The 27283-nt window shown below is 37.9% G+C and overlaps 2 long non-coding RNA genes across 4 annotated transcripts in view; one reads left to right on the plus strand and one right to left on the minus strand.

Annotated features, from left to right (window-relative positions):
- Positions 1–15308, plus strand: part of LOC106895538 — a 43918-nt gene extending 28610 nt beyond the window's left edge. For 2 of the 3 annotated variants that reach the window (XR_001413437.1, XR_001413438.1), the window contains 2 exons: positions 14398–14683; positions 14782–15308. This is a non-coding gene — a long non-coding RNA (uncharacterized LOC106895538). The remainder of the gene's footprint in view (positions 1–14397; positions 14684–14781) is intronic. The other variant, XR_001413439.1, reaches the window with a different exon arrangement.
- Positions 15309–21940: 6632 nt separating this feature from the next.
- On the minus strand, positions 21941–26986 carry LOC106895539. The gene is made up of 3 exons (XR_001413440.1): positions 26863–26986; positions 24429–24536; positions 21941–22585 (listed from the first exon to the last, which is right to left on the minus strand). It is a non-coding gene; the product is annotated as an uncharacterized LOC106895539 (long non-coding RNA).
- Positions 26987–27283: the final 297 nt, after the last annotated feature.

The raw sequence follows: 27283 nt of genomic DNA on the forward strand, positions 1-27283 counted from the left end.
GTGTAGCAGAGGGGTGAGGGAGTCTGCAGAACTTCAGATTTTGTTGGCAGGTGGAAACTCATTATAACTGCACATGCTTGAGGAGGTACTATATATATATTCTGTACTTGCTATTGAGACAATTCTCACCGAAATACTCCTGTTTCATCTGTCTGATAAATGGTGATCTTGGAAAAGAATATGGTTCTTCTCAAGGCAGCTGTGCAATTCACTGCCTCGTGCTTCCTTTCTCTGTATGCTATAAAGATGAAGTCTATTGCCTTAGAAATTTACAAATGAAATCTTTTCTTATGTCACAAACTGCTTTTAGAGAAAAGCACAGATGTAAAATCCCTGTTTGTCTCTGAAGGGAGGCTACTGACAGCAAGGCTCACCACTCTTTAATCAGAATCTATACTCAAGAGCAATACTGCAGTGCTTTACATGGAAAGTGTATTGCTTAGAATAGCTTTCCTTTTGAATACTGGAAAACAACACTACACTTAAAATCATGTAAAAGGGACAAAACTGTAGAATGTCTAACTTTTTATTTGAAGTCCTGTGCTTCAAAACAAAAAATAGCACTCTATCCTCCTCTCCCCTCTGTACAGCTTTCTAAGAATTCCGATTGCTGCAGCTGGGATGTGGGTTTCTAGCTGCATTGCAGAAATGTGTGGGATTTGGGGCAGGGGTGTTAGGGCCTTGTTTTGGGGGGAGGTGGGGGGGTTTGCTATTTATGGAACCATAGGCATTTCTTTTTACTGCATTCTGGTTGGGCTGCTAACTATACATTTGTGGAACAACTGTAGGTTTTAAGAAGCCTGAAGAAGTAGGAGGGCAAGACCACTGCCTGCATTTCAGTTGGTTTCCAGCCATTGGTGCAGGATATACACTTCCATAAAGCTTCAACACATTTTAAAATAGTTTGGGGTTTTTTAGTTAAAAGTAAAAGATAGCAATTCTGCTGCTCTCTATCTGTTTCTCTTTGTGAAAGCAGATAGAATTGAATACTGTTTGAATACCATTTTCTTTTCTGGTCTTAAATTGTAATGCTTCATTAGCATGACTCCACTAGCAGAGTGGAGCTTAAAACTAAAGCAACAATGTCAATGTGATTTTAGTTTAATCTAATCCAGTGGTCTAGAGCTTAGATCTTATACAATACATATGGTGATCTTTATTTTTATCTTCTGTTGTAATGGAAAACTTATACCAATAGTTTGAAGCATTTTAAACCGAAACGGATGACAATCCAAAGATTGGTCAAAATTTGGACAAAAGATAATTTTTGAGCCTTTCAGCACATCTGGAATTGCTTTCAAGAACTGACCTGTGGTTCAATATTTTTGAGATATAAAGATACAAGGTGGCATAGAGATGTCAGCTTATAAAGTCTTTGCTCAACAGAAACACAGCACATTAAAATTGCATGTGATAAAGTAGGGGGGTTTTGTCATGTAGCAGGAAACATTCTGAGTGACTCCAGCATGGTTTTCCTCTCGTCAACAAGATCATTTGAAGAAAAATAGTTGTGCTTCCAAAATAATAGTGTCTCCTGTCACAGAAATGCTGAATACTTGGTTCTGCTACAAGGATTTTTATGAGAAAGGAGCAAGACTAATTTACAAACATCAAGAACCAGGATGTGATAAACCTGGCTATGCTTGGATGTTTAGAGAATCCGTACTGTCAGTTTAGCTACAAATGTGTTGTGGCAGTCAGGAACACTTGCCAAACTTCTGACTTTATGTATTTTATGTCTCCATCATCTGGGTATTCAAAAAATATGAGTTGAGGCCCTTAAAAACCTTTACAGCTGTTCAGTTACATAGACATGAAGCGTGCACTTCCATTTCTTTCATGTTGAATTTGAGTTTGGGAGTTCCACGACATACGGGAGAGGTGGAGAGAAAGAATGAAGCAGCAGCAGTAAAGGATTAAAAAAGCTTACAAGCTCATCTTAAAAAAAATAAATTGCATCCATCCATCAGTTACATTGACCACGGGCACTTTTAAAATCCTGACAGTAGGTATCCAACACCTTTTTGATAGCATTTGCCTATAAATGTGTATTGCGATTCACTACGTAAGTTTTAGCACTGATACAAAGTGGTGCGAATTCATAATTGTTCATAGCACAGTTAGAGAAATACATGAGTTTAGATACGGACATTTTCACAAGCTTCTGTAACTGTCAGTGTAGCTTTTAGTTATTTGTGTCGCTTTGTATTCTAATTAAGCATGGAAATAGCACCAAAAACTAATAATGTATGCTCCTATGTCTCCTTTTATCATGACATATTTCTCCCTTCACTTAAGAAGAAATATACATTGGTCTGGTCTCCTTAACACCTCTGTGAAAGCAATAACTCTGTCTGGATATTTTTGGCATCTGAATGTGGACTTTTTTGTTATGTTAAACTAGAAATATCCTAAGACATTTCGCAAAGTATTCCCTATCAATATTTTGTCCTTCTGATGCAAAGATTATATTGCATTTAGACCATAAAGTTGGTTTTAATTTGTTGCTTTTTTGGCACAAAGACATCCTCTTCTTGTCTGGAGCAAAAGATGCAGTCTTGTTAACTGTGCTGCATGTAAATGAGACTGCAGTTCTGTAATTAGAAAGCTAAGCACAGTATAATTATGAACTCTGAATTGGATGTTATGTTTATTTGAACACATATGTATCCTAACTACTGAGTTACAAAGCAGTACTAATTTACACAACTCAAGGCCTGTCTCTTTGGCTTGAAACAGCTCCTAAAGGCAGAAAGGAAATACACTGAGACACCTGACAAAAACTCAGATGCTGGCAAACTGTGGTGTGTGCTTTCAAACACCACCAAGTTTTTTTACCAGTATTTTCGTTTTAACTTTTATCAGTGTAAAGGCATTACATGATTCACTCCGAAAATAAAAATATCTAAAAAAGATGAATTAAGAGAAAAATCTATAGCTGAATCTATTATTTGCCTTTTGTCTAAGAGAATACTTCATTGCTGCAGTGGTCTAATGAGTCACTGTGTGCTGCACTCGACTTTGACTGCATTCTTAATAAAATAGTTGCACTCTCTCCAGTCACAAATAGGATTATTATAGTAAGACACAAAGGCAATGGATTTTACTTTTGATTCTGCAAGAAAAACTTGAGTGCACTCAGAACTCAAAACTTCAGCACATACAAAGCAAATCTGCTTGAACAGAATGAGCCAAGGAAGGGAAGAGGAAAGTATTTGACAGTTAATGTAAAGACTACTGCCTAAGACTTAATGTGTATGGCTATTTCAGGGTTCAGTGATCTTTGTCTTCACTGGGCACTTCCCTATTCATTCATAAAACTCTCTCTTTCAGTGGTAAAGAGGCAATATTGAAAATAAAACTGCTGTAAAGTGAGAGAGATACTGTTCAGAAGGGTTACCCTCGTGTAAAACTATGGTTGGAGGCAGAAGAAATGCTTAAAGACATCTGCGCAGAACTTTTTGTTCTTTTTTCTTACTCACTTTCTGGATTTCTGCTATCCTGAAGTTTTCTGGGGGAGAAGAGAGGAATAGCCACTAAATCAGACATAAGATCTTGCTTCTCTCACCCCTTAATGAATGCCATAAGAGCCAGCCTGCTAGGTCTCTCATTATCAGCTATTCATGATCGACTTGAAATAACTTTCCTTCTGAAGCTTTATCAGAAATTGACCTTTTCTCAAAATCTTTTAATAAACTGTCACTTTCTGATGAAACTTATCTTGGAAAACATCCTGGCAACTATAATAGCAATAGTTTGCCTTAAACTTTTATTTTAGACATAAGTGTATGAGTGTGTGCATGTGTATAGATGATTACATACCTACAAACTCACAACCCCTACAGCACCACCAATCAACCATTATTTTTCTGGAATCCTAGTTTTATTTTCAGCAATTGGCCTTTTTTTTTTCCAATCTTTTTGTTTAACTGAAAAGCTTTGGGAGCTATAGATGCAGGCATAATTAATTACAGGCCAGTGTATTTATGCTAGTATTTTAAACTTCTCAGTGGGCCACCTAGATTTTGGGAGCAAATGTGCAAATCTCCATCTCTTTTATGCCAGTCTAATAACAGAAGAATAGTTTCATGGCTGTGTCACTCCTTTTGCCTTCTGTTGACAACAGTTGCACCCAGCCTTTCTTGCTTTATATTGCTTGAACGGTTACTTGGCAGACCTGTGGTCTAGTTTGTGGTTTTTTCATGTGGCAGGAAACAGGACTGAGCCACGATGTCTTCCCATGAAGAGACAGGAGAAAATAGAAGAGAATTCATCTAGTTAATGTCTAATATGGTTCTTTCAGGGACAGCACTGGAGATGTGCAGCTGATATACCACCCCTTCCTCAAGATGATACTGAATTAAGATATGTCCTGAAATTATCTTGCTTGGCCTGCTGGCTAAGGACTGCCTGTGAAGCATCCTTAGGTAGATATATATGAGGCTACCAGCATGGAAAGCGGTGCTATACTTCCATTATTCACACATATTTTGTCACTCTGTTGAACTGTGTGGTAACTACAAAAACCACTAAATTTGCATTCTTAACACTGTAGCTCACGCACAATATTAGGAAAATTGCATGTTCTTGTTTTACTTAGAAAAATATTCAAATTAGGTATCTTAATAAACATTTCCATCTGATCAGTTCCAGAAGTTGTGACAATACAAGTCCTGTATCAAAACCAGAAGTCATCTTTTTCATATGCCAGGTTTGTATATAAATGTAGTGTTTCGTTGAATCATTCTTAGCACAACAGAAATAAGAAAATAGTAAATTATATTTGGACTCCTTCCCTACTATCAGTTGGAAAAAAAAATATTGAAAAATAACTCAGTAGCTGTAGTCCAAACCTATTTATGTTCTCAAACTTGCACCAAGCCTTATATAGTTGAAGTACTGTGTATAACAACAGGTACAACTGAGCTGTTTTTAATTTACTGTTTCTTTTAAGGAGTTTCTTCCCAACAGAGTAAACAAAGGAACATGCTTCAGACTTTTGCCCTGCCTTTGAATATCACTCTTTCCCACTCTGGTATGACATCTGGATGTTATACCTGGTGACAGCAGTGACCTCCCAGGGTTCAGCCTAACCTACTGCACTACATTTTCTTGGAAGTGGAATCCATACCACTAGCTCATAGCAGTAACCTCAGGAAAGTAAAATGTATGAAGAAAATACATATAAATACCTGAAAGATGTAACATTTGCAAAAGTATAAACTCAGGATAAATGGCGTTGCATTTATATATAAGCATCCCTAAAATAAGCACAGCCTCCTCAGGAGCCTGGCAATACATCATACTTTTTAACTCACAGTTGAGGAGAAATTTCTGCATAATTGTTTGTGGAATAATTCCTAAAATATAATTTTTATTAAAAATATATAGTATTGTTTACACACTAAGGAAAGGTATAAAATCAAAATGTTTCCAGGGTAGAACACAGCAGCAGCTGGTATGCGAGGAATCCACTGCATCCCTCACTCCCTGAACAGTATTGCTTGCAAAAGCAACACGGAGGAAGGAGTGGAGTGAAGATTCCACAGCCAGACTCTGTGATTACACAGCAGATATGGGAACAAGATGATCCTATGGAACTGATAAGCAGCATACTTGCTACCCTGAGCCAACAGTCTGTCAAATTTTGATGAAATGCTGTCCTTTGTGTGAACTTTGCTCATTATAATGGCATTATAATAGCAAAACACACCCCAGCCTGAAGACTACCTGTCTCCAAGGTGCGATCACTCCTCCTTGAGTCTGCGCTCTGAATTTTTCGTAAACTATACCTTTAAATGCGAGGCGAGGGAATTTTACACCAATCATAATAAAGGTATTTATGACTAAAGTCACTCAAACTCCACCCTGAAGGTAAAAAATAGTATAAAAACAGCCCAAGAAAAGGGCGATGCTAGGGAAGATACCATCATGAACAAGTCAGGGAGGACCCCATCACGGACTGCCTTTGACTCCCAGGACCAGTCGAGGGGCTGAGCAGCATGTATATACTAATACTGGCAGCATGGAGACAGTTAATTTTAACTTCATTAAACACATCTTTCTCTGCACTCCCTCACAAAGGAAATGCAAACACGCTTTATTATCTTGTAACTTTTGCTTCAGTGTCGTACTTCTAGAAACAAGATTTTTTTTTTAGGGATTTAGGGGATTCCTCAGACCACTCTTCAGGAAAGCTGATGGGTATTTCAAACATCACCTTTTACCATTCACCATTATCACTGAAAAGTACACAGCTGTGTCACACCATAGAGAATTATGTTTCACTGCACTGGGACTATAAAGGAAAAAGCTATGAATACTTTAATTCATTTTCTTTTCAAAAGTGCATAGTTTGGCCCCTCAGAATGTATTCCTCAGGAGTAGCAATTTATGATTGCAATGAGCTAAACAAACGCAGAGTTTTGAAACATAAAAATTACATTGTTTATTATATTTTGTACTGCTATTTGTGCACTGTAAAAAGGGAGTCAAATCAGTAACTCACTGCGTCCAGAGCGCTTGACTCAGCCGTGCCAAATTGGGAAAGCCTCACAGCACTGGAATCTGAGGACCATCAGGTGGAAAGGGCTGCCATTATTCTTGTGGAAATGATCCTGAAGAGGTGTCCATTGTTGCACCATTTCTTTGGAAACAAGTTGTATTGTATTTTTAATTCCTTTCTTTGGATGAGCATTTGATTTCTTAAAATGTAGACACAGATTAAATTCATGTCCTAATGGTCCACTGAACCAATAGTTCAACTGCTTTTACAGTAGAACAAAACAACTTCAGTGATTGCACAACCACATGATTATGTGCTGGGAAGATCTAATTTTCGGGCATTTATCACCTCATTCCCTTCATTAATTGTCTCTAGGTGTGGTGGGTTAGCCTTGGCTAACAGCCAGTCTCCCACCCAGCTGCTTACTCACTCCCCAGTCAGCAGGACTGGAGTGAAAATAGGAAGAACGTGGACAAGAAAGCTTGTGGGTCAACAGAAAGACAGGGAGGTTGCTTACCAGTTACTGTTGCCAGCAAAAGCGACTTGACTTGGGGAAAATCAGGTTAATCTATTGCAAATTAAGATACATTCAAGTAGTAAAAAACCACAAAGATTAAAACACCTCTCCCCCCAGCCTCAGGCTCAACTTCACTCTTTCACCCCCAACTCCTCCACCACCACCCTCCCCTTGAGCAGCGCTAGTGGGGTGGAAGCTTATAGTCAGAGTATACAAAGGACTCTTTCTGCTGCTCCTTCCTTCTCACCCTTTTCCTTGGCTCCAGCGTGGATTCTTCACAGATCATTGTTCCTTCAAGAAATATCCATCTCCTCCAAGAAAGAGTCTCCACAGACTGCAAAAGAGGTTTCTGCTTCGGCACCATGGATCTCCCGCTCCCTTCTCCAACCTTGGGGTTCCCTCTTGTTTCTCACACTTTTCATTCCTTCCTCTCCTGCCCTCTGGCCTTTACTGCCCTTCGGCAAGCACTGCCAGCTCTGCTGATGGGCTCAGCTGTGTCCTGGGCTGGGTCCACTGCAGAGTCAGCTGGCCCTGGCATGGGGCAACCCTGGCCTCCTCCCACAGAGACCCCTCCTGCAGCACCACCACCCCCGGCTACCAAAACCTTGCCACATACACCCAGTACAATTGCTAAGGCTTACCTTCCTGTATGATCTTCATTTAGTATTGACAAACCTGGAGTTACCGTTATATCAGTCATTGTTATCAGCTTGTCAGTTACTTAATCAATACATTCCATCATCTCTGTGGGAGTTTTGGTCATTTAGCTGCTAATTCCTGTTTCACAGGTATGTTCTGCACTAGGTGATATATTTTAACAGTTTTCACATCCACACATTTGTATGTAGTTTTATTATGTAGGAAGTACCTAGATTTAAACTAGCATCTCAAATATATGTGGGCCATCTTCCTTTTGAAACTTAACATTTCTGCACGTCAGGTACGTGCCAGCGTTGCAAAGCAAGAAATAACATACTGATAAACTGGTCATGTCCATTACCACCAGTAATTGGGGGTTAGCAAAACAGCAACCCAGTTTGCATCCCTACCTGCCAACATAGCTCACTGTAATACTCAGAAGGGAAGCACCAAGGAAACGTTAGAGACCTCTTTGTCTATTAAACTGTGCTTTAACTATTAAAACTGTTTCTTTCACCCATGCTTTGTGGGTGATTAGGGCCATCTCCAGCTGCACTAGAATGAATATTCTCCATGTTTTTCTTATCCCAGCTGTTTAATATATCCATCAAAATATCTATGCTATAAGGATCTTCAGATACACTATTAAATGGGAAAGCTCTTCCTTAAAAAAGTCTTATATGGGTCGTAGGATACAAATGACACGTCTCAATTCCAATTAAGAAAGGAGTCATTTTTGAGTAATCTAACATATGATTGAGTATTTTTATCCTGGTCTGTTTGTGAAGGGTCCTATGATCTTGGTGGTATAGTAGAAGTAATTTCAAAATTATTTTTTCTGTATAAACGTTAGATATCCAGGATGTTTTTCTACAGAGCGTCAGCCAGCTGGAAATTACTTTGCAGTTGTCTGTCTACACTTACAGATTGGCCTTCAGGGAGGGAATAGAGACAAGGTGAGAAGATGGCATTAATGAAAGCTAGACAAGCTTTTCCACATTCAGTATTAGGCTCTTAATCTGCCAGATCTTTACCCCTAGTAAGCGCTTATGATGAAAGCTTTTCTATCCACTGTGCTTTACACTAGGTGCTCTAAGTCTGTAAAAAGGAACAATGATTTTAGCTGATTTTTAAGAGGTTTTTTTAGTGAGCCTATGTATAATTTCTGTATAAATAGTGATGCATTTGCAACTCTTTGTATAACTTTAAAAAGTTCTTTGCAGAACTTCGGAAAAGACAAAAAACTTGTTTGAAAAGATAATTGGATGTTTTTGAAACAGAATAGAGCTGGTTAAAAAAATAATCATATTAGGCAATATTTCCCAATTAAAAAAACACAACCACTCCCCATATCTTGAGAACTAGGAATCCTGAGAGAAGGATGCAGAATCATCCCTCCCAACCTAGTCCTTCAGTGAATTTGATACATTTCTATTGCTGTCTCTGCCAGTGAGTGCCTACAACTCTCCCATGATTCTAGATTCCAGATATTTTTCTTTCAGAAGAGATCATAAAATGCTTGTATAGATGACATCTCATCTTCCATGGATTTTTTTGTAATCAGAGGTAGGTGAAGGTTAATTAGATTTAATACAGCATTGTGGGTTTTTTTAAGCAGAGCCCAGTGATTGCCAACTGGCACAGTGCGTAACCCAACTTTCACATTCTTCTGGTCTGTTCAGTAAGTAATGAGATTTCTAGAACAGCAGAATTTGCTGCAAAGACATTGGGCTGGGACTCACGAGACTTGAAATTTATTCCTCGCTCTACTACTGACCTGCTGTGTGACTCCTATAAAAATCACTTCAACTCATTCCTTTTCATTGCCACCCTTTGCTGCAGCTTCTTTATATAGGTACTGACCTCCTAAGGCACTAAAGCAACTTCATAATTGGAAGTTGGGCTTTTTAACCTCCTCGGGTTAAAAAAAACCACTGTCACTCTCCCTCCGTAACAATCTCTGCGTCTATTCAGTCCCATTATATTTATGTATCATACAATTAAAATGCCTTCACCTTTTTATCAATAGCAAAATTCAGTGCAAAGTGACACCTACTATGAAATTATGGTTACGAAGCAGCTTACTGCAAAGTAAGTTTGATGGAGGAAGTCCAGTTGTCCAGTCTACAGCTGGCATCAAAACCTTACCCCTGTAACTGTCATCCTTAGGGGAATTCTCAGCATAGGAAACAAGGAATTAACAAGCAGAATGAAATAACAAGCCAGCCCACAAGTATGATCCTTCTTGGATAAGACTACGGTCTTCTCCATGTCATATTCATGCAGGTGCCCCCCTCTTTTTTTTTTTTTCCTTGGAGTGGGGGGAAGAGAAGGGGAGAAAGACACTCAGACCCAAGGCTTTCCTTAAAAATGACCCAGTAAAAGAAAATGTAGGTTTCTATTAAAGATTTGATAATTTCTGCTGTGATAAAATAGCTCTGCATTAAGAATAATTAAAGCTCTCATTTTGCCTTTCCTTTTTTTAACAATGTTTGTTACAACAATTTCCCTGTCCTCTAAGCCTGAAAAAGTAGAAAACAGAGAATGGCAGTAAGAAAAAAGATGTGAAATGATGAATTGCATTCAGCACCAAGAATATGTAGGCAGAAGAGTAAGAATGGCTGTTAAAGAAATCATATCATGAAAGATAAGAAATCTCACAGAACATCAGTCATTCTTATTCTGCATGTTTGCTGGCACAGTAAAGGCAATAAAACAAAACATACGCTTTCCTTTGTGTAGTACACAAAGGCAGGATCTGAGGAAAAATAACTAACCATCTAGTGATGGTAGTCAGCTAAAATAAAATAGATTCCAGTGCTGCAATTTGCAGTATCCTGCAGTGTTCGCTGAAGTTTTTTCTCAAGCATTACTAATGTTAGAACTTTAGACAGCTTCCTTGAGTCTTTGTGGAATGTGTTATGTTAATTCCTACAGTGTTAAAATGATGTTTTGGCCTGACAATAGTATGCAAAACTCCCAGGAAGGCTGTGTTTAAAACAAAAAGCTACAAGCAATTCTTTCTAAATTGCTCCCTCCTGTTTTAAGATATACTGCACTTTCAGACATTGCCACATCCCATTCACAGTAGCATGCACGTAAGAGATGCAAAATCTTAAGGTCTAGTTAGCAGTTTACTTCTATAGGAGGTTAAAGCAAAGAAGTACTGCAAAATGAATCTCTAACGTGTTACATGGTACCCCAGCTTCATCCTAGAGTTAGCCTTGTTACGCAGAGACCATTTATTTAAATCATCATAATAAAACTAATTATCATCTTGCTATTTGTTAAAACTTACATGGTGGAACCAAATCTCTTTAGCAGGATGGTTGGTCACTGTGTGGGTCTCAACAGGAGCCTGTCACAAGGATGCTTGCAATGGCATTTTCAGATGGATCAGATGAGACTTCCCAATCTGCTGTTCTGCTCCATCACAAGGAACAGTTACTCGGGAAGACAATGGCATTTTCAGATGGATCAGATGAGACTTCCCAATCTGCTGTTCTGCTCCATCACAAGGAACAGTTACTCAGGAAGACAAAAGCCATAACTCTTAATGTCGCCCCTTCCTCCTCCTTGCCTCGAGCTTTTATTGCTGAGCAGCTGTCATGTGGTATGGGATGGCCCTTTGGTAAGTGGGGGTCAGCTGTCCTGGCTGTGTCACCTCCCACCTCCTTGTGCACCCCCAGCCCCCTCGCTGGTGGGGCAGGGAGAGAAACAGGGAAGGCCCTGAAGCCAGGTAAGGACAGTTTGCCAGTTCCTAACACATTAGTGGGTTATCAACACTGTTCTGGTCACAAATTCAAAACATGGCACTATATGGGTTGCTACGAAAAAAATTAACTCCACTCTGTCTTGATAAACAATATTACTTTTAAATCACTTGATCTAAGCCCAATTTCCTTTAAAGGAATCTTTTTCAGATTTGAAAAAAGAGCAGCAGATGACTGTACAGCAGTCAGCTCAACAGCTAGGGCTGGGATTGATCAGTAACTGCAACTATAACCAAAACTCCAAACTGCCAAATTCATGATATTTTGCATCTGAGGTTCTCAGAAGGACAAAGCATAGACCCATTAATTTCCATCTTAAAAGTTCCATCTCTATGGTGTATCTTATTCTTTGATGTGTAAAAACTGAAATGCATCCAGAATGAGTACTTACCTGTGAAAATACAGCAATTAGTTCTGCATGAAAGCAATTAATTCCAAATAAAATTCAAGAAGAGGAACAAGCTCTTCTGTCTCAAATATATTACCCCAGAATACCCTCCTTCTAGAAGGATGTTCATCAGAATACTGGGAAATATTTTAACAACAAAGGGAATATTTATTGGAAAAAAATATAGCGGTGGTTCTCAAAGCATTCAATTTTTGGTCCAGAGGGTTAAAATAACAACCAGGAAAACAAAACTTCTAAAGTCTTAGGTCTGGAAAAAATGGAAATGAGCTGGAATTTGTATTCTGAAGAAGAACTAAAATAGAGCAAGAGAAAAAACCAGCTGCTTCAGGAATACAAATGCTAAATTTATTAATGCAAGAGAGGACAGTATGATTAAGGTGTTTAATGTACTGTGTAAAGCAGCAGAACAGTTGGCTTAATCTGTTTAACCAGGAAGGCTAAAAAAGCCATGAGTCCAGGCTGGAGTAAGTTCATAAGTGGGTTATTTCCCCATTCTCTGACTGAGATTGTTTTCAAATTTATTTATTTTTCCCCCCTCATGCTCAGTTCTGGCAAAACCATACAGAAGTACCTCAATAATAAAAATGTTAGTTCCAGTCACTGTTGACTTCTCACTGACTGGATCGTACCGTACGTGTTCCTGACATTCAGCTGCACAGCACCGGCACATTAATGAGACTTGCTCACCCTGATAGTTACCATTTAATTATTTTACCGGATTCTTATACAGTTATTCTCAGCAAATGCTCCTTCAAAAATAGAGCATAAGAACCTAAACCTTTCCTGAGAGAGATGGAGAGAAAAAAAGAATTAAGGACTTAATGTCTCAAATGAACTCCAATAATAGAGACTATAAGGGATGTGTGGAGATACCATATGCTTTCCATAAAATTTTACAGTACTTTGTCATTGTAATTTTTTTCCCTCAACGCGTCTTGAATTTTCTGGCTTTAATCATCCTCAGACCAACAAAAAAGTTAGCAATATTGTGTATTATTTATGTATATTGCCTGTTACTTACCCTCAAACCAGCTGTAGTGGGTAAAGGATTCTCTAGACAGACTCAGTAAGTCCGTATCAGTGGCAGGGGGCTGAGTAGAATTAGGACCAGCCAATTAATAGTAGAAGGCCAGTGAAGCCTTTTATGCATATAAGCATATGTATGTATATATGAACATACACAAACACAACATATAGTGGAAGAAACACCTGGAAGCACTTTGTCAGAAAGAAAACCAGATGAACTTTAACACATACACAAGTACAATTTCTGTTCTCACAGCCCCAGCACATTCATACAATCAATAGGAGTTGAATTTGGATCACTGAGTATTGAAAGTGATCCATGTATGCCTTAAGGAATATATCACCGAGGAACGGTAGACTGCTTGTGACATAAGCCAATAACTGGTCCTCTCAAGAGAAAATGCTGTAGAGAACAAATGTCATTTCTCTGCAGGGAGCAAATGAGCAAAAGTCTGCTCACTGGGACTCTCTTTTTCTTCCACGCTGAAGAATTTAGTTCACTGGGAACACTGTCTTCCTCTACATTACATACGCCTCAACGACAAGAGGAGAGAGTCTTACTACTTCTGCCTTAAGGACAGGATAACCTTAAAGTTATTCCAAATGGAGTTATGCCTTAAAAGACCTTGTAAAAAGTCTTACCAGTCAAACTTGACAACAAACAGCATCATTCATGTAGAATGGATAAATAAAATACTCAACAGTGAAGCAATGAGCTTGCAGGCGATATACAAATCCAACTTGTTTTCCACTTGCACAATATGCTACAAAACAGAGATTAAAGGGAATGTTTTATAAATGTAGTCATGGTAGTTTTTGGCTTCTTCCATCCTCAGTAGAGGTTAATACAGAGTACCACCCTCTTTCAATTGACTATAGACAAAATCTAAAATTAAACCCAACTTTTGTGACTATTGCTACATATGCTGAAATAATCAGTTTTATTCTGTGCTTACAATTACCTCCAAATATAAAAGAAATTGCTGGATATGCTATCAGTTGCACACTGCTTGCCAGTCTCAGCTATTTACTATGCTAAATTATACAGCTTAAGTACAAAACCTAAAGTTGCCAGAAATCAGGGCATTTATAACTTGGTAAAGCAGAAGGGGTGGGAGGGATGAACTAACACCATTAGAAGCAATGGATACCCTTCTTCAAAAGCATAATTCAGTGTGGTATTCAACAGGTAAGTAATTCAACATTTCATTTATTTGAATATAATTTAGCAGACACTATCCTGTGACAGCTATTATCAAGTTAGCTACAATTGTTTTGTTGGTCTCATTGTAATCTTTTGTATTTGTAAGATAAGAGTCCTAATTCATAGAAGTATCATAAATTGCAAAAAGAAACATTTTATGTTCTTTCATTTGGATTGTAAATGAAGCTGCTTTTATACCATTTCCTACTTTTTCTTAATGCATGAGCTTCATCTTAGAATTTTAATTTAAAAGGTAACCTCCTAAAAATAATATTAATTAATATAGTTTTCCTTGTATTCCCCTATTACCTTCTGTCCTTTTAGTTCCAGGTTTTCAGTTGTAATGGCCTACAGCTCTACTGCAGGCTTCCTAGAGGAGAAACAAATTTGTGCCAGCTTGCTGAATAACCTCAGTAATGTTCAGTCACTCAGAACTTCCCCATCTGTGTGTCCACCCATCCAAAGAACCAGATGCTCTGAAGAACTTCATAACCACCTTGCCTGATGTATCAGTATCTGAAATATGTTGCTACCAAAACCACCATTTCCAGCCCTACGAGCAACGGCAGCAACTGACCTACCTGGAGCCCTCGGTTGTTTAGGCCGTCAGGTACAGTGCTTTCTTCACAAGTCAGCTGTTTCTGCTGCTAGAGCTAAAGAGAAACCTGCAAAAGGATTTTATATGATTTTTTTTTTCCTCCCCCACAGAAAATGAAAAGACTTAACTTGAAGCATTATAACAAAAACTAATAGAAAGCAACCATTTTACCAAGGAAGACAAGTTCAGAGAACAAGCAGATTTCATCAGAATTAAAAGCTAAGGTTTCTATGCATAATTATTCATCTACTATTTCCATTTAGACAGTCAATTATTTTATTATTGAAATTAGATAATGAGATAATTACATAAACTTCCTTTCTAAATTTGTATGTATTCCATTGACACAGGTTGCAGAAATATTTTTGCCAAGAACTTGATGATTAAATGTGAACTTGCTTCAGCAGAAATGAAGACATGTCCTTGATTCTTTGTTACAAATTCGTGCAGCTCTTTTCATTCAACACAAAGATGAATACATAGGATCTGAATCAGCAACTAATCATTTTCCAAAATATTTGGCTAGTAACCTGAAATTTCTTCTGAAAATACCTTAGAAGAGAGTTTCCTCATATAAAAAAGAAAAAGTGTGTATGATGTATAACGATTTTTGTAATAAACTTAATTGTGTTTTACTGTCATGAATCATTGCAGCTTTTCTCTGTTATACCCCTTGAGTGAACAATTACTTCTGATCAGAGGCTTTGGAAAAAATATTAAGTCATGGTTTTAGAAACAAAAGAAGGATGTACATGAATTTCAAGGCTCTGTTGAAGTACGAGGTAAGCAGGCAAGAAATAGATCTGATTTACAACTCGCAAACACACTCCCAACTATATTACACTTCAAAGCACTGCAAGAGAAATATTAATTATATAATATTATAAAAGTCATCCAGTGATTAATCCTACAGAGTTAAGCATCTTCAGTCCAACTACTGGAGTATTAAGAACGTTGTAGAAACAGTTTAAAAGTGACTACCACTAAAGAGCGAAAAGTTACTGAAACATTATTTTCTTTTATTAAATAATTTTGTTTAAAATGCTTTAATTTTACTTTTGTTGAAGCGCTTTACTATGTACAGCAAATCAGTTTTTAATGAAAAATAGTAATACTATAGTTCCAAGTCATGTCAGCCAATGAACTGTTTTAACAAGTAAGACTTGGAAAAGGCGCATATGCATTTTAGTAGTTTGTTTTCTAGTTTTGAAGTTAAACATTCCATCACTTAAGCATCAAATCTTCTGCCTTGGGCAACTATTAACTGCTGGAACTTCTGTGGAGGCCAAAGGTACTGCCTCCCGACTGTTTGTTACCATCACTCCTTTGCCAAAAATTGCCAGCCCCATAGAAGGTGATGTTGCTCAGCCAGCAGAATGGGGCAGACAAGATTCCCTCAGCTGTTTCAGTAGAAACTTAGCTTGAATCCAACTGTTCATGTGTGTTGGTAAATCAAAAGAAATGGTAGAATTTCTTCTAAAGATTTAATGTTTAGCATTCAATGTTGCATACAATTTTGCACAATAATAAAATTTAAGGATTGAAAGGATTTTTAAACTCATGTCAATGTTTGTCTGCACCTTCCTATCCTGAAACAGCTATAAAATGTTAATACTGTTATTCTTTAAGTGATATGCTTCATTAGAGCTGTTAGATCTTTGTTGCTAGGTACTTAGAGCTGCTGCAGCCAGAATCCACAGCAAAACTCTCCAAGACTGCTATGCCAGGAAAAAAAAAGCATCCAGAGGCGTGGCAGAGACACTGCACAGCACTGTTCTGCATAGTCCTCATGCTTTTTGTGCTGCTTTGCTATAAATAGGTACAGGGAATCTAATCAAAACATTGAAGCAGGAAATTTTCGGGAATCTAATCAAAACATTCAAGCAGGAAATTTGCAATTCTATCAGGAGCTTATCCAGTGTCTTCACTTGACCCTTCCTCATAGTTCTCATATAGAAATTGCAACAGCAGTGGTTTGGGTTCAGAACTGGGGGGGAGGAATTTGGATCTGAAGGCTCTCAAATGGTTTCTCTTCATCTACTAAAATGATTTGTCCCAATGCAAAAGTGACGTAAGAGTTATAACCATACGTTGTGTATGGCTGGCACATGAATTTTGCCATACACCTCACACTGAGGGGACAAGCTGACTAAGAAGCCACGTCAGCAACATAACCTGAGCAACACTGAGCTGTTGGGAAGAGGAAGGAGTTAAATCAGTTCTTGCCATCTAGAAGTCTTTGGCCAGAGATGTAAGTTCTGTCCCTAGCAACTGTAACCTGCGCTTAGATGGGTTTAGATATCTTTGCATCATGAAACTGCACCCTCTTTCTGACATAGTAATAATCCCCAATTATAGCCTGAACTGCAGGAATATGGCATTAAAATCACGAGAAGGGAAAAAATTCATATTCAGAGAATATCCTTGCTAAAGCAGCAGTGGGTCCTGTATGCCCATCAGGCCTAGAGAGATACCTTTTTTTATGTAAGACAGAACTGTTGGTTTTAGTCTTACAGGTGGATTCGTTTATAAATGCTGACCCTGACATATAATCTTCAATAAAAGCTGTGCTTTTCTATCTAATTTCCATCTTTCAGCTGAGACATTAGCATTCCTTATTCTATGTTCTTCTCTCTCAAGCATTACCTCAGATTAATTGGCACTGTATAAAATAAGTTGCTGGGTGCACAATGGTAACCATGGTAGCTTTCATACCATCTTCACAATGCATATGTAATTCAGTCCTCAGGAAAACCTAATTAGTATGTAGCATAATATATTCTCTCTAAACACATCACCGTGGTATGAAATACACACAATCAAAGCAAACGATGCCTACAACCTCCACTGAACTGGGCTACCATTACGGAGCAGTTACATTGCAAATGATTATACTATTCAGTGGTATTGCTGCAGCATCCCCAACATGCATAATGCTGCTTCTTTAACCGTATGCCTTTTCTTTATGACCAAAAGGTGGCAATGTTCTACTTATTATCAGCTGGCCATAAAAAGTCACTAGAACTGTACTCATCCAGGAGCAGTGAAATCTCTCCAGCCAAGCCAGAAAGCTATGCATCATTAACTAGTGTGCTTACTAGTCCCACTACTTCGGTGATGACACCTTCAGTTAAAGTGACACAAATATTAAAATACCATTGAAGTTGTAATCCAATGAGCTGTGTGTAAGTACATTCATGTATTTCTTCTTACAGGGAAAATCAAAAAGCATATGCAGCTTAAAAACAAAGTGTGTTCTCTGTTACTCATCACATCTAATCAGGCCTTACCTAGGACACTCTCGACATGTTTATACCAGACAAGTACTGCCAGGCACTACCCTGGCTGCTCAGAAGATGCCACCGAGCCACTGGAGATTTTTACAGAAACTTATTTCAAGAAATGTAACTCATTTGAGGTGACCTCCACAATTCATTTGGGGATTTGCCAGTTGTGAACACTGAAGTCATCCCAAGCATCTGCCAGTGAGGCCGTAATACCACACCCACATGGACTGGCTGTGCACAAAGCAGCACGGAAGGGACAGCCTGCAGCTGCTATTTCTCTTGTTAGCACATCAACAGCTGCATTACGTATTTTAATGGAACAAGTTTGGAATAATCACATGTAGGAATAAACTGCTACCCTGGTGCTGGGCCCAGTCCTACGATTACCAAACATAGGGTGTCCCACACCCAAACATTCAGACTTTACTTCCATAAGGCACTCAATGAGAAAGCTGAGTGACAAAAGAAAATACGTTTTTTTCCTGGCGTTTCATAGAAAGATGTTTTTCACTATCAGCAGTAAAATGGCAACTCTTCCATTATTTTGTATAACTATTTACAGTATACAGGATGACCAACTGCTTGCTATGGAGTTAAATCATAGGCTAGCAAAAGAAGGAAAGCCAGGAAAGGGAGGAAGATAGTCTATATTAGGAGCATCCTTACAAATACACTGAAGTAACAGTCAGGTTTCTAACAAAAAAAGATGGCCCTGTCTGAGGCCAAATTTGGCATCCTGATCATTCTGCTGAAGCTAAGGAGAAAGAGTTGGAGTAAGAGATCTAGAGAAATAAATGCATTTTCAAATGCTGCCAGCTACTATCTGTTAAATTACTGCTGGCTACAGAAAAGCCAAATGAGAACTGCTTCTCCACGTAACAGGAGCAACAAGAGTAAGGAGGCATCCAGACGTGCACAGGGCAGGCCGTACACAGCGGGTATGGAAGTAATTGAATTCCTCATGTGAATGTGTATTGATTTAGTGTACTGATGTACTAGAAATGCTACTTTCATTAAGTGTGGGACATCAGCGTGTCGGGTGAAATGCAGACATTTCCCAGAACTTGTTTTGGATCCTAAATCAACTTCCCAAGTATGATATGAAATAGTTCCCTGGCAGTTAATCCATCTTGGCCTGGAATCCTTAGTAATTTTCATGTTTACAAGATTTATCTTCATTCTTCCCCCTCTACATGAGCAAGAGAGGAAATACTTTCCGACTCATAACAAAAAACTTTCAAACTGTTATAATATTTTTTTTGAAGTGTGGAGTGGTTTTGGTAATACTGTTTGACCCTTCTTTTATACTGACATGGACACCTTTCTCCTGACAAGTCCCTGTGATGTGATAGAGCTGTTATCAGAACAGAATACACTGACTGTGACGTTTCTGCTCCAACGTTACTGTGCCATTGACAGCCTCTTATCCCGCTCCGCCAGGATAACAGATGCAGATCTCCATTTCAGATAGACATGGCAAAAGGTAGTATTATGGTCATAAAATTCCAGCCACACACATGCTGACAATCCACGTGCGTCCGATTCCACACATTTGGAAGGAAACAGCATTTCTTTCAACTGACAGTGCTATAAAACATTTTTTTCAAGTAAAATCGTCATTGATTTCAATTAAATAGAGCAACAAGAAAATGCCCTCTGTGAATATTGTAATGCTTAAGCAGACACATCACACTTTCCATTTATGGCCATTATAAAATTTATTTGGCCAAAAAAATGGGGAAAACTGGTAAAAAGTAGCAATTTATATGGAAAAGCCTGCTAGTTCAGAAAAGCTACTGATCTTCATGTAGGTGATGACAATTATTTCATGCATTTGCATTATCCTCAAGTATGTGTTTATGACATTTTTCTTAAAAAGATACATATTAGATGTTTTGTCATCTAGCCTCAGTCATGTCAGCAATTCTAAAAAACACTCTGAAAGTAGTTCTGACAATTTCTGGGCTCACTAGATGTAGGTCCATTCATTTATGACCACCTAACCTTGGCCACTGGAAAAAAGTGAATTAGTGATCACAAACAGAAACAAAACCAAACCATTCCTTCAGTTTCAGGTAATAGAATTCGGGACCATAAAGATCACCAATACTATTTGCCATACATTATAGGTTCTGCTTGTATTTCATAAACAGCTTTGCTTTATGTAAAACACCCAGGCAATACTATCCGTGACTGCAAAACATTTTGAACCTTCTCTACTAAAAAATGGGTTACTGAGTCTTCAGAATAAGAGCTTTTCTAACCCAACACATGAAAAGTATGGCAATGAGGTAAAGTCAGCTGTGCCACAGTGGCTGGTACTGAATGTCTGTGGGAAATCTTATAGGCATTTAAGTAATAGCAATACAAGTTCTATTATTATCCCAAGTAATATAATTTAAGCATTAACAGAGTAAAATACTAGAACATTTTAAATGCCTTTCAACTGCTGAAAACAAATTGTCATAGTCATTAACTGTTTAGCATTAGAAATCCTATTTATTCATTAAGGTTATTTAATGCTTATGAAATTATTTAACTGTCATTTAATTACTAGAAATTCAAAATCATCATCTTCTTCAGAGTCATCCTGTTCATAGAGACCTTCTTCACCTACCAATATACTTTACCAACCATGGATATCTATATATACTGAACCAAACGTATAGATACATACACTCGCTAGAAATCAATGCTCCTTTCAAAGTCTCTGGGGTTTGGTACCAAATATATATGGCATGATTAATTAGAGAAGAATTTTTTAGGTGTTGCAGGAATATCTCAAGAAAAATCAATGGCCATAAAGATGAAGAAGGTAAGAGGAATGTCAAAACCAAAACCTGCTGCCACTGAAGTGCAGTGCAAAGGCATCAGCACTATTCAAACAAAGGAGAAGGTGCAGAAGTTACCACCACCAGAACGTCACAGCAGAGATCTTACCTAGAGGATGGGCTGTTCCTTTAGCCCTAAACACCAAGTTTCCCCAAGAGTATTGTGCAGCCACAAGTTTCAGATGCAATTCCAAGGTATAATATAATGCAAGATGCCTACAGATACTAACTCAGAACCAGGCAATGCTGTTAAAATATCATTATGATTTGCAAACCAGCAAGGTTTTATGAACCAATTCAGATCAACTCCAATGGGTTTTTTATGTACTATATATATATTTATACAACAAAGGAAAAATGAAATCAGCACAACAGCATTAGTCCCTTTAATGTCTGCAGTGCACAGTAAGACTTCTGCCTTACTACACCTTAAAACTTTCTGAACATTTTTACAGACTTTCTGAACATTTTGTAAGTGTTCAAAAGCACTTACACTGGGAGTTAGTTTCCTTATTTTGGGGGGGAATCACATTATTGGAATTAGATAGATATTTTGCAGCAACTCCCCTAAGCCTGCAAGTACAAACAGAGGCTCACGCTACCTGCCACACAAACGTCACAGTCAATCCCCCATCCCAAGAGCTGAAACTAAATACAGTCCATGTATAGCACAGACAAAAGTTCAAGGTCCAAAACTCATATTTAAAATAAATAGCAATCCTTACAGTAATTTATATTCAGAGTTCTAGCTACACCATTCACAAGGATAAAAAAGTCACGGAAGAGCTTCCCAGTCAACTTTCAGCCCAAGACTCCATACCTGTGCTCATGGGTGTAAAACACCCATTTCACATCACCAGTTCTGTTAAGCAAGACGCTATTACAGAATCTGAAGGATAAACAGAATGCAGTATCACATATAACAGAGTTCCATACAAACAGACACTCAGGGAGACAAGTAGTGGCTTATGCTACATGAAAAATAAGACCTCCATTAGAACTAAGGGTAGTGACAGAACCGCCCAAGTGACACCAACAGGCATGACACAAAACCCTGCCCATAAGGTGAACGTTTGCAAACCCAGAGACCCATCACCACTGACTTGTTTTTACGAGATCACATTGTAGAACATGTAGGACGTGTCTGAGCATCCTCTAATTGCTATCAACAATATTATGTTAGTAGGTAGTGCTACAGCATATTCTGTTATACAAAATTTTGTGCAATACACCATTACCAGTCCATTTAAGCATGCCAATCAGATCCATTTCAAAATAAGTATATTTAAGGTGTAGTACAAAATGCAGAGATGATTAACTGTGATGCCACTGAGAAACAGAGTCACTCAAGAACTGAGTCTTTTCTTAACAAACTTGGTTAACAAATCCTGTCATTTTTCACTAGAGCTGTGAGTTGTCATTCAGGGGAAGCTGTCATTGTACTGACACACTGCAACAGGAGCTCCAGGGCAATTGTGCAGATTAGGAAACAAACTACTCACGTCCCATTTGAATGAATGGAAAAATTGTAAGGCAAATTTGTGTTTGGTTAACTTAATAACATAGCTTGTCTTCTGAGGTATTCCCATGGGAACTGGAAACCCAGAAGTACATGAGCTGACTTATTTTGGATACTTCCCATGTTATCACTAATTCAGAAGAGAGATTTCCACATGCAACTCACTGCCCTTTACAGGGCTTTAATCACTTAAAATGAGGGCTTCAAGTTTATTCATAGCAGTTTCTGGAAACCAGAGAAGGCAATGGATTGGGCACAACAATGCAGCACCTGAAAACTGAAACATACACAAATTACAAATAGAAGAACAGAAATATATAACTAATTGTTTGGGGTTTTCTTTCTTCCAGTTCCCTGAAGGTTCCAGAGGATTTGGTAAAACCAACATTTTTATCAAAACCAAATATGCAAATCTGCCATAAGTACTAATTCTCCTGCAGTTTACCGAATCAAACCAAACATAATAAAGATTGGACACCTGAATTTTCTGCCAAGGTAACAATCTCTGTATAGAAGTCCCCACTCCACCTGAAACACATCAGAACGAAGGCAGAAAGAAGCTTATCCCACCACGCTGAAAGCTACTAGGAAGGGATTATTCTCTCTCTCGCCTTTGTCATTCACAATGGTGTTCTTGGGAACAGATTTATTTTGTACTTACGGTGTCTAATAACGGCTGTTACGCATTTATTTCCCCACTATCCTGACACAGTAGTGTTATCCTACTTAACTCTGCAGCTCTTTCTGACATAAAAACGTACCCACCATGACATTCCTTAATACTGTAACAAACTGGTGCTGACCTGGGACTTCCTGGCTCTTACCAGTGCACATCAGTTGATTTAATTCCCTCTAGTACTAAGGGATAGAAGTCATTATATAATCGCTACCAATAATATAAAACCTGTAAAACAGAAAACACCCAATTTTAATGCCAAGATTGGCAGACACTTTATCTTTAGAGACAAGTTTTTAAGCAGCCTTTAATTAGAAGAATTGGTCCATGGGGTTTGTTGTTTTTTGTTTTTTTTTCAATATACTGTTATTTCTCAGACACTTTCACAGCTTCATTTTCATCTCATGGCAATTGCTGGGATCCAAACAGTGGCTGAAACAAGTTTTGGAAATGCTGCGAATGAACACCTCAATCAGAACTCCTACATTATCAAGAATGCATAAACCAGAGTTCCAAGCCCTGAATTCAATTCCAGCATTATTTTGGCACCAAACGGCAACCTGTTTTCCACATCACTTGCACTGGAAGTCAAAAGGCAAGAAATCTTTTTGAACAAATCTAAATCAAATTGTAATAAAGAAAGTACAAATTCTAGTGTCAAGATACTACTGCTTTATCAATCTTTCTCTACCGTATAAAGTACAACATTGGACTAGCTTTGAAACCCAACATTAACAAGTCTCATTCCCACAGAACTACCCTTATCTTTGGCTGGAATTTCGCCTGGGCTTCTGTTGCTTTGGTAGAGTTGCTGGTTTGCCCATCACATACCTCCTCTTAGAGCCCACAGAGATGGGTGGAGAGACATGATTTTCTGAAGAGAACTTCTCCATCATTATTAAGCTCCCAAAAGTACAGTTATTACTAAATAGATGTGGCTGGAGGGTAAAGGGTGGGAGATACCAAAAGAGTAACAGCATTGTCCACAATTCTTACTTCCTTCTAAAATCAACAAAGACTTATTTTAAACAAGCTTCTTTTTTTTTTTTTAGTGACTGGTTATTATCTAAAACAGATGCTACACGTAACTAGAAATGTTCACTTGTTTGTTGCAAGAGATTTTTAAGCATAAAAAATTAGATGTTTCTATTTATCACCTTCCTCTTCTCCATAAGTATCCTTCAAGATAGAGTCTAAAAAGTCAGACATTTACTAGTATGATTTACATTTACTAGATACCCAACTTCCAAAGTAAAGTTTGCCGAGGTTCCCATTAATTTCCCTTTTTATGTCCAAACTGTCATGTGTGTGCAGGGCAGTGCAGTGAACCTGGTGAACTGGCCTATTTAAAAAAAAAAAAAAAAAAAAAAAGAAAAAGAAAAAAAGGTGGGGAGGGAAAAAAAAACCCACAAAGAAAACCACAATTACATTGAAAGAAACTCACTTAGGCAAAGTTTGTGACAGTGTAGTTGAGAGTCACACTGCGATGTCGCCTCATGCGTCAGGGAAGGTATCCACGGTACAGTGGGCACTCATTAACACAAGTCTTTTCCTGAGTGCATGGATGGAAACAGAAAAAAAAAACTTGGATAGTTATGAGCTTAAAACAAACAAACAAACCAAAAAACCCAGCCACCACCAACACACTAAATCCAACCAAAAACTTGTAGTGATTTGATCTAGCTTCATAGGAATGAATAGCACAAGCTAGAAAATACTTGGATAGTTATGAGCTTTTAATTTATCTTATATTAATTTAAAAAACAAACAAACAAACCAAAAAACCCAGCCACCACCAACACACTAAATCCAACCAAAAACTTGTAGTGATTTGATCTAGCTTCATAGGAATGAATAGCACAAGCTAGAAAATGCAAGAGAGAAATACAGCAAAGTAGAAAGGAATCTACAGTTTCAAAACCTTATTGGAAGCAGGAAAGCTCGGGGGTGGAAGGCAGGGATAATGACACCAGGCAATTAGTAAATGGAGAGGCAAACCAAGCACTAATAACACTAAACCAAAAACCTATGTATGTAATGCCATAGGAAAACCTAACTGTAAAAAGAAGTATTAAAACTACTGAAGTGCTAAACCAAAATATTTAGAAAACAGAACAAACGCTAATCATAAATGTATTAGTTGATCCTTTCTTCTGGGTGGGGAATAAATGGGATGACTTCTGAAAAGCTGACTTCAGCCAGATTTTTCTATGATCTGCAGTTGCTATATCATAAAAAGTAGTACTTGAAAGAAAGTTTACTTGTATTAAAAATTAAAAGCTCATGTCTCTTATTTAGGCAAACACCCTCGTAGTTCAATTGGCATTAAAGTATTTGTTTACTCAGTCTCATTACCTATTCTGTAAGTTTTTATAACCTTCTAAAATATCAAGTAGCACACTGTATAATAGCTTTTCCAGTTTTCTCTCAAAATCCTTCCCAAACAGTAGCTTAATCTCTTTAAACACTTGTCCAACATTCCCTGCATGCACTGACACCATGGAATGCCTTCCAATAATAAAGAAAAATAACAGCATGGTATTTAGTTTATTTTTCATTTCTCTTGAGCTGTAAGTCATACTTGTAAGATAATGATTACTTAATGAATGATTAACCCATCGTGTACTTTAGACAGATAGAAGACAAATTTTGAGTTGTTTATTCTGCATTTCCACTGCCAAAACAGTGAAATTTTTTCTTTTTGGCTTTCTTTTTGCAATTTCATGCTGATTACATTCTGTATGAATATGAAAATCTTAATCAGTGGGACTAACCTAAATATTTCTAAAGACATAAGCCACAGAGGAATATGTCAGCCTATTCTTCCAATAACAAAATGAAATAAAATAAAGCAAGGAAATAAGCTGGAATAAGCACATCATAAGTATTTTTCAGAGGACACACTCTTCCTACAGCATTTTTGTTCATCAGACAAACTGACTGATGGGCATAAAGTGGGTGAGCAGTAGGAAGCCTACTCTGATTCCTCTTCCATTTCCTGAGATTATCTTGCTCTTACTGGAACAACTGAAATGATCATACAGGGGTTTTTTGTTTGTCTCACAAATGAAAACTCTTGTTCCCTGGACTTTCTCAAACAACAGAGGGCACAATCAAGCTCAAGCTGTGGGCAGGGCTTGTTCCTCTGCATTGCAATCCTTACCAGGAACAATCCTGGCAGCAGGATACAGCAATACCATCCAGGACTCCAGCTCCTGGCTAAATCCACATATGAATTTGTATTAGATATAATCCAGCAATAGAAGGCCATATTTGAAGAAAAAAACCAAACAAAACCAAACCATTTGGATGAGTTCCTCATCTACATTTAAAACACAGCAGAAAGAATCCAAGCGACCATTTAAAATAAGAAAAGGCACATTCGAATTCAGAACATCTCAACATTGGGAAGATTTACAATTCAGATTTCAAACTTACCAACCAAACTTACTTGCTAACTTAAAGCTGCATTTTCTAAAAAAGAACTACATTTTAAGGTCACATAAAACTTCAGAAATACAGTGTAATAAACAGAGAACTACCCTGAAATCCACACAACTCAGATTTCATGCAGACTGCACTCAAAAATGAGGTAGGTTTTTCATACATTGCTTGGAAAACCATCATTATGTCAATGGTGGTTCTGTATAATTTTGGTACGTACTGCTGAAAACTGCTACATAATGTAAAAATAATATTAATATATAAAAGAATATTAATTATATCAAAGTTCTGCATTCACCAGAGTCAAGGGAAACACATTATTGTGTAGGAAGTTCATTTCATGTGAGCTTCCCCTTAATTCCTTCTGCGTTTTCTGTATTTTATCTGTCCTGCTGGGTTTAATAGCATTTATCAAAAACTAATTTGTCGCTTACGTGCAGGGACCATAACGCGTAGGAATAAAGATGGACTTAAGTGAAGCAAAGTGGGGCAATGTGAATGCAGTGGAACATAGTGATTACAATAGCAGAAGCTTCCAAGTATTTTAAACAATCTTCACTCTTCAGAGGTCACTAAGAGCAAACAAGACAAGGCACAAAGTATGAAGTTCTATGTATGGCTTCTCCTCCTCATCCATTTGCTTACTGCAAAACTTAGTGTGCCTTTTTAATGCAAATTTGTGTCACCTTCTTCTATTGCAGGGGGGGTGTGTTTGTATTTTAGAATTATTGTAGTCAAAGTTCCAGCTGAAGATGGGAAGTTAACATAGCTTAGAAGGAAACGCATCAGGCTGTAGCCCTGTTTAAGCACTGCTGACTTCATCCCACTGGCTTCTATTTAAACATGGGGGAATAA

This window comes from Calidris pugnax, unplaced genomic scaffold, assembly GCF_001431845.1.
Source record: "Calidris pugnax isolate Ruff unplaced genomic scaffold, ASM143184v1 scaffold38, whole genome shotgun sequence".
NCBI classification, from domain to species: domain Eukaryota; kingdom Metazoa; phylum Chordata; class Aves; order Charadriiformes; family Scolopacidae; genus Calidris; species Calidris pugnax.